Below are 7,954 nucleotides of genomic sequence, written 5' to 3' on the forward strand. Positions count from 1 at the left end.
CATTTACCAAATTGTTTAAAGAGCTAAATGACCGTGAAATTAAAAATCACTACAAAATGAACTGTGAAAATGTTGAAATTTGGCATGGTATCATCATTTCACCCGCATAGCATGCGCGAAAGAGTAGAGAGGGTCACGGCAAAAACTGGACGCACTTCGTGTATAAACTGGACAATGTCTTTCGGAGTATCAGGGTTTCGGACGAGAACTCATCTGTTACACGGGCACTTCAATGTTTTTTAAACTTATTTGAACTCCGGACTTCTTTTGCATTCAGTATGCAGCATTCAAAGAGACGTCATCAATTTCCAACATGTTCTGACATCATTTGTTGTTTTTCAGTCATTTACCTAATTGTTTAGAGAGCTAAATGACCGTGAAATTGAAAATCACTACAAAATGAATTGTGAAAATGTTGAAACTTGGCATGGTATCATCATTTCACCTGCATAGCATGTGCGAAAGAGTAGAGAGGGTCACAGCAAAAACTGGACGCACTTCGTGTACAAACTGGACAATGTCTTTCGGAGTATCAGGGTTTCGGACGAGAACTCATCTGTTACACGGGCACTTCAATGTTTTTTAAACTTATTTGAACTCCGGACTTCTTTTGCGTTCACTATGCAGCATTCAAAGAGACGTCATCAATTTCCAACATGTTCTGACATCATTTGCTGTTTTTCAGTCATTTACCTAATTGTTTAGAGAGCTAAATGACCGTGAAATTGAAAATCACTACAAAATGAACTGTAAAAATGTTGAAACTTGGCATGGTATCATCATTTCACCCGCATTGCATGTGCGAAAGAGTAGAGAGGGTCACGGCAAAAACTGGACGCACTTCGTGTACAAACTGGACAATCTCTTTCGGAGTATCAGGGTTTCGGACGAGAACTCATCTGTTACATGGGCCCTTTAATGTTTTTTAAACTTATTTGAACTCCGGACTTCTTTTGTGTTTAGTATGCAGCATTCAAAGCGACGTCATCAATTTCCAACATGTTCTGACATCATTTGCTGTTTTTCAGTCATTTACCTAATTGTTTAGAGAGCTAAATGACCGTGAAATTGAAAATCACTACAAAATGAACTGTGAAAATGTTGAAACTTGGAATGGTATAATCATTTCACCCGCATAGCATGTGCGAAAGAGTAGAGAGGGTCACGACAAAAACTGGACGCACTTCGTGTACAAAGTGGACAATCTTTTTTCGTAATTAAGCATGACTTATGCTTCATTTGCTTCAACTTTTAACTTAAATTTTTCACTATTCTACTAGCGTATCCTCTGCCATGCAAGAATTTTTGTCTTGGATAAGATAGGTTTCAGTCCTAACGAAACTATGGAGGTAAAAAGAGTTTACTTGAAGACCGAGCATGGTTATACCTTCAACGTCAAATTATACAATGCAGACACATACACCTATTTTGAATGCAAAACTTGGCAAGCACTATGCAAGGCTTATGCATTTGAGCCTGATATGGTTATCACCTTTGATATTCGTCCGGAAGATGATATTGAAGGTAATAGAGACATCTGGGTCGATGTGCAGACGCCTCCAGTTCTACCATTATGTGAGTTTCTCAACCATATTTATGTCTTCGATATGAGATTATTTGAACTAGTTGAATTAATAGATCTCAATTTATATTGACAACTTATTTCCAATCAAGCAAACATGTCCGGCGCTTGGTAGACAGGACCGTCCATTGTCCCAGGGCTGAAATAAACTGTGAGGAAAAAAGTCATTATGTTTCATGGCTTGAGGATCTTGATGCTGTCAAGATAAATTTTTTTCCTGCACTTAAAAATGTTAGTACTCAAAACGTGCGACCAATAGTGTTTGTACTGAACTACGGTCACATATATTTAGGAAAGATGGTAAGATTTCTACTATTTCTCCTCAGTGCATCTTTTGCATACATTATTTTTTTAAGCTAAACTTCATTGCTAAATATGTTCATTTGCTTCAACTTTTAACTTAAATTTTTCACTATTCTACTAGCGTATCCTCTGCCATGCAAGAATTTTTGTCTTGGATAAGATAGGTTTCAGTCCTAACGAAACTATGGAGGTAAAAAGAGTTTACTTGAAGACCGAGCATGGTTATACCTTCAACGTCAAATTATACAATGCAGACACATACACCTATTTTGAATGCAAAACTTGGCAAGCACTATGCAAGGCTTATGCATTTGAGCCTGATATGGTTATCACCTTTGATATTCGTCCGGAAGATGATATTGAAGGTAATAGAGACATCTGGGTCGATGTGCAGACGCCTCCAGTTCTACCATTATGTGAGTTTCTCAACCATATTTATGTCTTCGATATGAGATTATTTGAACTAGTTGAATTAATAGATCTCAATTTATATTGACAACTTATTTCCAATCAAGCAAACATGTCCGGCGCTTGGTAGACAGGACCGTCCATTGTCCCAGGGCTGAAATAAACTGTGAGGAAAAAAGTCATTATGTTTCATGGCTTGAGGATCTTGATGCTGTCAAGATAAATTTTTTTCCTGCACTTAAAAATGTTAGTACTCAAAACGTGCGACCAATAGTGTTTGTACTGAACTACGGTCACATATATTTAGGAAAGATGGTAAGATTTCTACTATTTCTCCTCAGTGCATCTTTTGCATACATTATTTTTTTAAGCTAAACTTCATTGCTAAATATGTTACTATATGATGTTCTACAACAGGGACTCCCGATGAATGTTGTGCCTGATTGGATCGAGACTAAAGGTACCATGAATATTGTTAGCTTACGGCCAAGATATCCTACAATGCACTTTAGTGCATTCAGGATTTCTAACAACGAGAAATGCATAATAGTAAAAGATTGGAGCAAAATTGTGAACGATCGCAGAGAAGTACTAGGGGGCGGCAATCAGAAGCACAACCCATGATTAGGAGACATGTTCATCTGCATGCTCCAATATGATGAATCAGGAAAGCTATACATGTTCTATGCTATTTTACCTGAGAGAGAGCAGCAGGAGTGATTAATTAGCTAGTTCATGCTCTTAGTACTTGTCCTCTCATGTCCGTGTTCTTCGTCCTGAACTTAATCTCAAAGAGTGATTTGCTTTTGTGGTGTTATGAACGCTTATAATATCATTACCATGTTGAACTCGATGATATCTTTGCTTCCCAGTGAATGTTTCTTCTTTAAGATAGTGTTGGTGGTGATTAGATAGCGGTAATGACTATATGATGATTAAGTAGTGGTAATGAGATGACTATTATATGATTATTTTTATCTAGCTATGAAAATTGTTGTTGATGATGATATATATGATGCAAGAGTTTTTATATTAATATGATGATGATGATGAGTTATTATATCATTTATAAAAGAAACCGCAGATTAGTTTCAACTGGATGGATTCTAGCTAAGTGATCAAGTATATGCCATATCCATATTACCTCGATCACTTAATTAGGTGATCAAGTATATATAATATGGATATGACATATACTTGATGACTTAGCTAGGATCCACATGCATCCAGTCAAACTAATCTGCGGTACATTCACCTAATGATTTAACAACTCATTATAATGTAAAACAATCACTAAATTAAATTGAAAACACAAAATTAAAGTAAAAAATAAAAAAACCAAAACACACCCAAACATTTAGTACCGGTTGGTGTTACCAACCGGTACTAATGTCCTACGCGCCCACGGAGCTGGCTCGTGCCACGTGGTTGCCCTTTAGCACCGGTTCGTGCTAAACCGGTACTAAGGGGGGGGGGCTTTAGTGCCCACACTTTAGTGCCGGTTACCGAACTAGCACTAAAGGGCCTTACGAACCGGTGCTATTGCCCGGTTCTGCACTAGTGATGGCTCATGTTGCATGCCCATATTCTCATTGCCGGAAATTTGGCAATCAGGGAGTGACCCCATGGCCGAACCTACGAATTGAGCCTTGCGATTAATGAGACGATTGCGCACCGTTAAAAGGACTGCCCTTCCTCGTAGGATGTATGGATTGCAGGACTGGCCTCCCATGTCCGATGATGGCTGATCCAAAGCAGTCTATTAACCAATGGTGGGATGACTTTCTTGCCGCCCCTTAGACCAAAAATCTCATGTCCGTGTGTGTGCAAGGAAATGGTAAGATTGATTATTTTACAGGAAAAACTTCTGATCTATTCAACATCTAAACAACAAAAGTAACAAAAAATGCATTCATAGACCACATAGCGATGACTACAAGCACCAAAGCGAGCCGATTGTGCGCTGCCGTCATCGCCCCTCCAAAATGATAGATTTGAATATCCAAAATGATTCACTGGGAAGCAACACCTCTAGCTTTGGCATGCCAGCTTCTTTGCCTGCACGAGTGATAACCCACAAGTATAGGGGATCTCTACAGCTTTCGAGGGTAGAGTATTCAACCCAAATTTATTGATTCAACACAAGGGGAGCCAAAGAATATTCTCAAGTATTAGCAGCTGAGTTGCCAATTCAACCACACCTGGAAACTTAGTATCTGCAGCAAAAGTGTTTAGTAGCAAAGTAATATGATAGTGGTGGTAGCGGCAACAAAAAGTAAAGACAACAAAAGTAATGTTTTTGGTATTTTGTAGTGATTGTAATTTTAGCAACGGGAAAGTAAATAAGCGTAAACCAGTATATCGAAAACTCATAGGCACCGGATCAGTGATGGATAATTATGCCGGATGCGGTTCATCATGTAACAGTCATAACATAGGGTGACACAGAACTAGCTCCAATTCATCAATGCAATGTAGGCATGTATTCCGTATATAGTCATACATGCTTATGGAAAAGAACTTGCATGATATCTTTTGTCCTACCCTCCTGTGGCAGTGGGGTCCTATTGGAAACAAAGGGATATTAAGGCCTCCTTTTAATAGAGAACCGGAACAAAGCATTAGCACATAGTGAATACATGAACTCCTCAAACTATGGTCATCACCGGGAGTGGTCCCGATTATTGTCACTTCGGGGTTGCCGGATCATAACACATAGTAGGTGACTATAGACTTGCAAGATAGGATCAAGAACTCACATATATTCATGAAAACATAATAGGTTCAGATCTGAAATCATGGCACTCGGGCCCTAGTGACAAGCATTAAGCATAGCAAAGTCATAGCAACATCAATCTCAGAACATATTGGATACTTGGGAACAAACCCTAACAAAACTAACTCGATTACATGATAAATCTCATCGAACCCATCACCGTCCAGCAAGCCTACGATGGAATTACTCACGCACGGCGGTGAGCATCATGAAATTGGTGATGAAAGATGGTTGATGATGACGACGGCGATGAATCCCCCTCTCCGGAGCCCCGAACGAACTCCAGATCAGCCCTGCCGAGAGGTTTTAGGGCTTGGTGGCGGCTCCGTATCGTAAAACGCGATGATTTTTTCTCTCTGATTTTTTTCTCTCCGAAAGCAAATATATAGAGTTGGAGTTGGCGTCGGGGGGCATCCAGGGGGCCCACGAGGTAGGGGCGCGCCCTAGGGGGGGCTCCCCCCACCCTCGTGGACAGGGTGTGGGCCCCTTGGTCTTCATCTTTGGCGAGGATTTTTTATTATTTTTTCTAAGATGCTTCGTGGAGTTTCAGGTCATTCCAAGAATATTTGTTTTCTGCACATAAAACAACACCATGGCAATTCTATTGAAAACAGCGTCAGTCCGGGTTAGTTCCATTCAAATCATACAAGTTAGAGTCCAAAACAAGAGCAAAAGTGTTTGGAAAAGTATATACGACGGAGACGTATCAACGAGTCGTTTGCATGCCGGTTTGCATCTTTACTTGGGAAGCAACATTTAAAGAAAGGCTTTTAGGGGCAATCGCAAAGTATTCCCTTTGTTTTTATTTACTTCCTGTATTAGCTTTGGTCAAAGTCAAGCTTTATAAACTTTAACAAAGTTTAGAGACAAAAAATATTAGCATATATAATAACAAATTAATATCATTAGATTCATTATTGAATGTACTTTCACATCATATAGATTTGTTATGGTAATGTTTGTATTATTTTCTCTAAACTTGGTCAAATTTTGTAAAGTTTGACTTCAGTCAAATCTAATATGCGGACTAAATAAAAATGAAGGGAGTAAATCAATTGCTGTGATGTTTATTTTTCTTTGCCCTGTAACTATTTCTTTTGTTGTATATATATACTATGAAGATAAATGGATATCCCACAACCAAACTCTCAGACTTGAACGGTATTACCTTCGTCCTGGTTTATTAGTCCTCTATATAATTTGTCCTAAATTTTAACTAAAGATTCAACTGACAAAATGTTAGTGCATGTCAACAAAAATTATATCATTGAATTTGTATTTGAACTAGTTTTCGATGATATAATTTTTTATGACATGCATGAACATTTTGTTAGTTAAATTTATGATCAAAATTAAACACAGATTACAATGAGGACCAATAAACCAGAACAGAGGTGGTAGAAACCAACATTAATCATCCAATCAAAGCAACTTATAAATGTAAGTCGCTTTCACAATTTGTATGTCCTCGATTTTTTTTATATCCGTCTATCTATCTATCCTGGAAACTTTTCATCCAATAGTGCCCTGGAATCTTCCCACCCGCGGGTTCGACGGCGACGGAGGGAGGGATTCCATTCCGGCGTAGCAACGTCCCCCCACGTCCCACGATGTGTGCCGCGTGCCGGCGAGCGGCCAGCTGGCGAGCCTTATCCGCTGCCTCTTCCTCGCGGAAATTTGGCAATCAGGGAATGACCCCATGGCCGAACCTACGAATTGAGCCTCGCGATTAATGAGACGATTGCGCACCGTTAAAAGGACTGCCCTTCCTCGTAGGATGTATGGATTGCAGGACTGGCCTCCCACGTCCGATGATGGCTGATCCAAAGCAGTCTATTAACCAATGGTGGGATGACTTTCTTGCCGCCCCTTAGACCAGAAAGCTCATGTGCGTGTGTGTGCAAGGAAATGGTAAGATTGATTATTTTACATGAAAAACTTCTGATCTATTCAACATCTAAACAACAAAAGTAACAAAAAATGCATTCATAGACCACACAACGATGACTACAAGCACCAAAGCGAGCCGATTGTGCGCTGCCGTCATCGCCCCTCCAAAATAATAGATTTGAATATCCAAAATGATTCACTGGGAAGCAACACCTCTAGCTTTGGCATGCCAGTTTCTTTGCCTGCACGAGTCGTTTGCATGCCGGTTTGCATCTTTACTTGAGCCCTCCAAAAAAGGGTTCTAAATATCTGTAACAAAACTCTTGTCTTCAAATAGAAAGACGGTAATACTACCCGATAATAAAAAAATGTGTGTTTTTTCTATTCATATGGTTCCAGTAAGCAACTATCTACGATTTCTTGCCAACGCAACCATATTTCCAGGATGTGAGAAACACGTGGGTAGAACTTAGATGCCATGACATGTTACATTCTACAGGAATTGAAAATACATGGATGATTGTGTAAGAGTTGTTGTTTGGTTGCATCAGAGGAAAAGAAAGGAAGGGACTTTGCTAAAACAGTACCATACTTGTCATTGACTAGGCATTTTGGCCCTTTTTTATGAAACTAGATGATGCCTCGCGCATTGTTGTGGTAACTTTGCTAAAACAATGCATAAATGGTTGCTAAAAAAATATCTCTAATGAAAAAAAATAAGCTTGAAAATCAATAAAAAATGAGTAAGAATAGAAAGAAAAAATTAATTACAGTTAAAAATGTTATTACGAAAAAAGTGCACAATGACTAACATGCATGTATGATGTGGCAGCGTTGCATGCATAGACTAATGCAAAAATAATTATAATTAATAAGTTATATGCATGGCTTACTTATGCGGCAGACTTAAAATGCATGGTTTACTAGGAGAAATACCTTAAATGCATGGCTTAGTGGGACATTGTGGCGGACACTTTACATGTTGAGAGAATTGA

This window comes from Triticum dicoccoides, chromosome 3A (genome assembly GCF_002162155.2).
Source record: "Triticum dicoccoides isolate Atlit2015 ecotype Zavitan chromosome 3A, WEW_v2.0, whole genome shotgun sequence".
NCBI classification, from domain to species: Eukaryota; Viridiplantae; Streptophyta; class Magnoliopsida; order Poales; family Poaceae; genus Triticum; species Triticum dicoccoides.